Below are 8,422 nucleotides of genomic sequence, written 5' to 3'. Positions count from 1 at the left end.
AACAAAAGTTAAATATGTAACTGTTGACTGCAATAGATACAGTCATAGCTCAAAACATAGCTTATAGCTCAAAAGAACACTAGGTGATATGTAGCTAATTTGACGAATGAGAAGGTTTCCGATGCGGTGCTATGGATTTTTTTTAACTTGCCGGTTCAGAGGAAGGTAGAAACAACAGCCTGTCACTTTTCATCAGTCGGAGCAGAGCAGAAGCAGCAGCTGCAGGAAGACAGTGATACAGCTTAGCGTCTGATGGCTTTTAGGAGTTCCTCCTCCCTGCTGCTTCGCACCAGACCTCCAAACAGGCGGCAAAGCCAATGCACCACCTGGGACATATCACTCCGATAGATGAGTTCACCCCTCAGCCTCTTTAAAGCTGCTGATTACAGACTGTTTGCTCTGATACTAAGTGGCTTCGCAAAAAAGCTGAATGGACTCGGAGATGATCAGATGTAGAAGATTGAATTATACTGATTGATAATGAATTTTGATCAAACGGGAGGAAAGAGCTGCAGGAGGAAAAATTCAATTATATCCATGTTTCCTGTTTAATAAATGCTGCATGAGTCATCAGTCATCACCTCAGGTGAATCTTTCCATTACACAGAGAGGAGATATTTAAAAAATGCACCACATTCTAAGGGATTCTGCAGAACTTTTGGATGTGCTTCTTCTCCAACACACTAAATTCACCTATCAGCATATCTGCAGAGGTCTGGTTTAGAGAAATTTCTTTAATTTAGGCGTGTAAGGGAAGGGATGCGTCTTAAAGTTGCAGGATAGCTCCTTTATTGGCCTGAACATGGGATCCGCTGGTCTATAGAAACCATCCAGTGATACTGCATTAAAAAAAAACTTTAACAAAGTAACTAGTTATTATCAACCCATTAAAGAACAGAATGTATCAGTAATTTACAAATAAGGATTAGGCCTTGTTTTTTTTTTCATGCAATAGAAAAAAGAAAGTATATTTAACATTTAACAAATATGCTGGATTTATTTTACAAAACCTCTAAAGCAACTGTACAAGTCATATATTTATGATATTTGTTACTTTTATTTAACAACTAAGGCCAATTTTAAATTAAGAGATTTCATAACAAAAAATTGAGCTTTTACTCTGATGAGCTTTAAACATATTTTTAAATTCAACCTAACTATGCACCCCTCTGGACTGAACCTTTAACCATACATTGTACAATTTCTTTATTTTTTTTTTTTTTTTTCTGTGTTATTTCTTGTTAAAAAACAAGGAATGAGCAGAGCAAATTTAGCTGACAGATATTTCTTTAAAACTGTCAAAGTAAGCTGCATAGTTTCCTTTCACATTGACTGTAATGTTAAATAAAATTTCATGATACTGATTTTTGCTTTTTTAGCCGTCTGTCTTCCTCTGACACACAAACGGGCCTTGAATCATCGACATGTCAGCATATTATTGCTGCTTGACAACTCTCAGCTGAAACGTCCACTTTTCTGCCCCTCCCATCAGCAGAAGTGGAATTAGACGGCCGCAATTTTTTATGCATTGTTCTTTCACCAAAAGCTCGGAGGCGGAGCTGCTGGGTTTATCTGCTCGGCTGGGCGCCAAAGCAACTTCATAGCAGACCTGTGTTTATTTATTTTTGGTAAAATAAGCTCTGAAAGAGAGAAGTGGGTCACCGCTTCACTGCAGTGTGTGATTGTTGAGAGTATCGCTTCAGCAGCTTTACCTCCACGCTGTCAGCAGAGCAGCAGGAGACACAAAACATCCTCTGAAGTCTGACAGGTACAGAGAGCTGAGATGCTGAAAAGCTGTGCTTCATTCATGTGTTATTTCACTTTAAACTAATTACAGACACATTCTTTAAAAAGGTAGGAACAAATAAGAAAACCATAGGAGTGATGAAAATAATGTCCTCTGAATGAAGAGAGATTTGTCTATTGCTTCCACCATAGGGCTGAATGTCATGTACCCTACACAGCCTCTGGATTATTAATATTGGAATCAGCCGGTAGAACCGACCAGAAAACAAACTGAGCTAAAAATGGAAGCAACCAAGGTCTGAAGAATTGGTCAGAGAATCAATCATATGAACCAGAACTAACTAGGTGCACAAGCCAGGGGGTCACCCATGGCTCCCATATCAAGTCTACATTTGGGACCCATGGGTCTAGATTAATATTTTCAGATTAAAAACTCATTAAAAACTCTAAACTCCATATTATCATCTGTATAATCTAATCTTTATAGAAAATGTTTTGAGGGGGTTTGGAAACAAATCCAAAATCCCAATGCCAGATATGAAAAGGTTGATTCCATAATATTCAATCCTCTTTAAAGCCAAACACTCCACCATACTGACAGGTGACAACTGGTTGAGGTTTTAATAAAGAGAGCATGAGCATGAGCCATGTGTCTGTAGGTGCGTCTCTGTGCTCTAATATCTGCAGCCAGCTCTCTGACTGATCCTGGCTGACATTTACATTTCATAAGCCCAAAGACACAATCCTTACAAATGTCAGAGTGTCTGTTCGTCAACAGAGCAGGAAACGCTGTTGACCTCTTGGGGGCCTTCAGGCAGCAAGGTTGATGGTCGACCAATGGTTTGAAACTCTCTGTTGACGGAATAGAACTGCTAACATCAGAACGCATTCAACTGATGGCTGTAGTCCTTTTTTTCGTCGTAAAATGTGTTTTATTTTTCACTCCTCAGTTGGTTCAGTAGTTTATTCAGAGGAATTCCTGGTTGAGTAAACAAAACTGTAAGTAATTAACAACGGACTGTGGTGTGCGAAACAGGTGAAGTGGAGAAATTAAGCTTAGCATTTTCACTAAGGAAATTCAATTATTACACCATAAAAAAAATAATAAATAAAAATAAGTAGAGAGCAGAGAATGATAACCAAAAAAGAACACCAACTCAGAAACCAGTTGAAAATGTACCTAAAAACAGCATTAAGACCTAATCAGGGAAATCAACTCTGAACCCAACCAATCACAAGAACCAATCACTGAAACCAGGCATTGAAACTAACTACTGAAATCAACCACTGGAACCAATCACTGGAACCAACCACTGAAACCAACCACTGGAACCAACCACTGAAAGCTGGAACCAACCACTGGAACCAACCACTGGAACCCTCAACTGGAACCAACAAGTGGAACTGAAAACAGCCACTGGAACCAATCACTGGAACAAACCACCGGGACTATTTACTGAAACCAAACACTAAAACCAGTCACTGGAACTGGAACCAATCACTGGAATTAACCACTGGAACTGAAACCAGTCACTGAAACCAACCACTTGAACCAACAACTGACACAATCTACTGGACCCATCCACTGGAACCAGTCACAACAACCAACCACTGAAACCAGGCCCTGAAACCAACCACTGGAATTAACCACTGAAACCAAGAAACAAGAGACTGAACCCCCCCACTGACCCAGTTGAAAAAAATAGGCTATCCCTTCAGTGAACAAATCAGAAAATAAAAAACTATGGAGTGAATAAAGGAAGCAAGCAAGAGGAACCAGCTATTAAACCAGAAACTGCAATAAGGTAAATAGCTAGAAGAACCAATCCAGAGAATTAACTATAGAACCAACCAGTGAACAAAACGTCATGAACTACTAAAGGTCCCGTATATGTTTGATCTCTGTTTAATTAATGATCCTTTAAACCATCATCAGCTTTATAAAGACCAACGCTGATGATGTGAAGGTTGCGCTGCAGAGTTTCTGATAAGATAATTTGTTAAACAATAATTTTCTTGTCAAACTCTTTATAAATTTCTCAGGCTTAAGTTAGGTTTTTATGCTTTTGAATAAACTAGGGTGACATCGTGCTCTGCCTAACCTGATTTAGCTAATAACTGGTTTCATTGAAATTCATGAGTCTTCCTTGTTCCACATTTATCTCTCAGTTAATGACGTGTTAGAAAGCAGATATTATGTATTTCCAATTATAAAAACACCTGCCCGTATGTTTGAATTATTTTACCCACAGCTGATTTCATAAAACCATGTCCTGTTCATAATCTCTTTTCACAGAGCTGGAGGCAGATAAATAGTGATGATCACAGAGTGGCGTCCTAAATGTTTGAAAAAGTTGAGGCTGTGTGTTTGCGGCCAGCCGATTCGCCCGCTGCAGGCTGTTTGATTTCTAAATATCCCACGTTAAACATTTCCCGTCAGGCGGACGGCAGGATCAGCCAGGCTTCAGTGGGTTCTGCCAGAAATGACAGATGGCCGGTCCAGGCCTGGCCCGAGGTGGACTGGGAGATAAAACTAAAGTCCAGCTGATAGAAAATCTGTCTGTGTTCCTTCATGGCTGAAGTGAGGTTTTAGAGACAAAATCAGGATGAAGTGAAGTTTTTCATCTTATATTGAATTTTTTCTCCTCCTTCTGTCTGATGGTTTTATTTCTATATCAGTCCCATAGGAGTTCAATGGTTCTAAACATTGCTGATAATATTTATCCACAGACTGCCCACTAGGCCCTAAAACTGAATGCATATGTTTTTTACAAGTTGTATATTGTAAAATGCTATAATATAATACACTGGTTAGGATTTGAAGATCTACGTTAATAACTGCATTGCATTTTTTAATCTTACATCTATAAGGAGTTGCAAAGAAGTGTGAAACTTTCTGTAGGACTGACTGTTTTTTTGGAGAGGGATTTTTATAGTTCCTAAAGGTATTAAGATGGTGATTTATTCTGCATTCAAAACACTATTTGGAAACAACAAAGTTTTGATTTATCTAAATTACTGAGGCAATTTAAACTTTATGAGAAAAAGACACTTTTTTTTGTTTATTTACCAAGTATTTGCTCGTCATTTTTCTGTTTTTCAGGCTAAAATCCAACAACAGAGACATTATTTTCCATCCTTTGCAGATATGTACTGTTATACTGTGAAAAAGTTATTTTTAGTTTAACTGTAGAGGCTTAACCTTATAAATTAAACAAATTGAGATTAATTTTTAAACTTTCATAAAGATTCCAAGTCATATTTTTTCCAGTTTGTGAGACTTTACTCTTGAACCACCCATCAACCCACACCTCGCCCTCCCACCTAAGAAAGAAAATAATGCTGCAATCATATGGAATAACATGATAGTATTTTAAAATTTAATTTATTAAGAATTCCATTAGGTCTTTTTAACAATTTGTTTTACATTTGTACTTGTTTCTGTGGATTGAGTGCTCATGTGTTACAAATACAGCGGCAAGTCTTTTGGTTTTCCTTCCCCAGTTTCGTCCATATAGAGATGGAAATCTTCCATCCTGTTCATCTCAATGGATCAAAATGTTTGAAGGAGAGCATCTCAGTAAATATATTTTTTCAAGACTTGATTCAGAACCAACATAGCTCATGTTTAGGGCCTTTATAGTGAACCAGGCTTTTGTCTTTTGCAGCCTCTATCGCTTCCACAGCATTTCATTCCATCTGTTACCATAAAAGCTCTGAGCAGGTTCTTGTTCTGCCTAAAGGAGAGCACTCCCACCACATGATGCTGCCCCCACCAAGATGTTTAGGATGATGTGCTGCATACATTTGTCTTTAGCTTGTGAACTATTGTTTTGATCACATCTGACCAAAGCATCTTCTTCCAAATGCTTGCTGTCTCTTCTATGTTGCTTTTGATAAACAGGCACTGCAACTTCTGAATGCTTTCTTGCAACAATAACATTTAGAACCAACGGCTACTGGAGACTTATTGTTCCCTGCTTGGCTGATTTTCTGATTAATGCTCTCCTTGACTTTGCCTGCAAGCCTTGGTGGATAGCAATGTCTTGTTATGTTTGCAGCAGTGATGTATTCTGTCCTTTCTAGAAGATGGAATATTGTTCTCTATCTTATTTCTGCTTTCACTTCTCCTCCTTCCTGGCTTGCTCATTTTGTTCCTTGGTCTCCATGACGCTCTTTGCCGCCTACGCTGAACAACTGGATTTAATCTATATACGTAGATGTAGATTATGTAGATTATATAGATATAGCAGAGTAAAATGGTATGAATGCAAACATATACTATATATACTTGCACTGGTTTATCACATGATACTGAATAAAATACATTAAAGTTCTGCAACCTGAAGAAAATGAGGTGTAAGCAACTCTAATTTGCTATTATTTTTTATATATTCTTTGATATCTTTTTACAATATAGTCTGTTTCTATTGTCTCTCTGAGTCTTTTAAATACAAAAAATATATATTTTTTGGTTGTTTTTTTTTACTAATTATTGGCATTTGTCTCAAATTTGAGTCCATCCTCGTTGCTTGTTTTGTCTCCATTCCAGTTTGCATTGATTTTCCAGCTATTTATGACTTTCAGTTTATTCAAAGCTTCCCTGTACGCTTGAAGATAGATTGAAAAACAAAAGCGTTGTCCCTGTCCCCCCTGGTGGCTGATCAGAAGTCTGACCACGACCTGAGCGCTCCATAAAATCCCAATAATGGGTGAAGAAACACACACTGGGTGGAGGGGGGGCTGGATGACCTTCCTGCTGCAACTCTGCGGGGAGAAATGCAATAAAACAAAGTGTAAACAGTTAAACAGCTGCTGCGTTCGTGTAAAGTCTGTGTCGGAAGGTAGCAGCACCGGGAAGACTTCAGGAGTTTCACCCACTCACCCGTGAAATGGAAATGAGCGGATGTAGCTGCAGAGCTGGCCGGGTGGGGGAGGGGGGTCAAAGGGAGGGAGGCTGTGGACAATGCTACAACTTTAATCTACTGTGGATTGTAATTTATTTTTACATTAACAAATAGATTTCTGTTGATCTTGTGATTAAAATCAGAACTAACGGCTGCAGCTCTGAGAGTCGCTTTCCTCTGTCCATGGTGCTACTTTTTACTGTCCCACCCCTCGCTCTGCTTTTAAACAAGCTTCAAAACACCCTGAACGATCATATTAACACGTATAAACAGTTTATTTGTTTAATCTGGAGCCTGTTCTCTACATTAAAGTTGATACTTTCGACTAAAACTACGAACTCAGGCATTATCTGCCATTTGTGCCTCTCATCAACTCTCAGATCACATTCTCCTACGTGTAATCCCTCCCCTCTCCGCTTCTCATTGGCTACCCTCCCTGTTGCTCCAAAGATACATCTCCTCATTGGCCAAATCTTCCCGCCCTCTTTCCAATATTAACCAATCATCGTTAAGGTGAGGTAGGAAGAGGAAGGAGGAGGTGATGCAGGTCAAATGGAGAGAAATGGGGGAGAAGAGGGAACAAACTGAACCATTTGACCTCGTTGTGTTAGAAAAGCTAGGTTGTTAAAAGTATAGATTTATTTGCTTTTAAAAGTAAAGTTGTCCTATTTTATTGTATGATCCTCCATCCTTTTTCAGGTAGTTGTATTTGCAAATTCATGTTGCAATTTTTAAACCTGCAGTTGCAGTGTGGTAATGATCCATGTTGGAATATTTGACAAAAGTACAATCAAAGTAAAATAAATGAAGCAGTTTGTTTCCACAAACAGGAATATAAACCACCAATCTACTAAAATACAGCTAACATTGTTAAACTGTGTTACTATAAAGCTCAGAAACAATAATATCTCATCTCAAGGATTAGTCAACCTCAAGGTTTTATACTCCGGATATTTATTACTGGCATTTTTTTTTTTTTTTACATAGACTAACACAAAGTGAGTAAGGATAAATCTAAATGAAAACTTTTTGAAGGTTTTCAGTTAAAAAGACTTGTTATTTACTGTGATATCTTTAAATAAAGTCCAATGTCACTACCTTTAAATAATAAAAAAAAAACTATGTAATTAATTTTCAGTATAGTTCCAGCTCTTCTTTGAAGGTCTCAAAGGTTTATTAGAGAACATCAGATTGCAAGCAGAATGGTAAAGAAAATGAGCAAATAGGTCCAGCAGAAAGTGGTGAAGAAGTCTGGAGTCGTATTATAATCCTACTTTCCAAGTATATCACAGAGCATCAATAGAAGATGGTGAGAATGACATATTTCCTAAATTAGCAGGTTGGACAATGTTCATCGGAAAGGTTTATCTGGAGGCGTCCAATTTTCTAAAGCTCAGGTGGTTGACAGTGTTTGACAAATAGGTTTGTTTTTATGAAAGACTAGCAAGAAAAAGCAGTTGTTAGGAAAAAAACAACTAAGTGAAGTCAGATTTTTACGGGACACAAACTTTTGTCAGATGATACTAAAGCTCATATGTATGGCCTACAGAGAAAGGGGGGTGGTTAAAAGCAAGCACCGCTGATCCTTCTGAGCATCAAATCCTTATGCTGGTGATAGTAGTTATCAGGTAGTTATCAGTTGCGCTCCTCTCAGTGGTTACTTTTTAATGTACCCCGAGCTTCAACTGAGTTGGAAAAAACTGCATTCTCCTACTCTGCACCTTGGGGATGGAATAACCTCCAGAAATAGCTCAAGTTAGAAACCCTCG

Source organism: Cyprinodon variegatus, unplaced genomic scaffold (assembly GCF_000732505.1).
Source record: "Cyprinodon variegatus isolate N-32 unplaced genomic scaffold, C_variegatus-1.0 Scaffold298, whole genome shotgun sequence".
In the NCBI taxonomy this organism is placed as follows: domain Eukaryota; kingdom Metazoa; phylum Chordata; class Actinopteri; order Cyprinodontiformes; family Cyprinodontidae; genus Cyprinodon; species Cyprinodon variegatus.
This window is presented reverse-complemented; position numbering follows the sequence as displayed.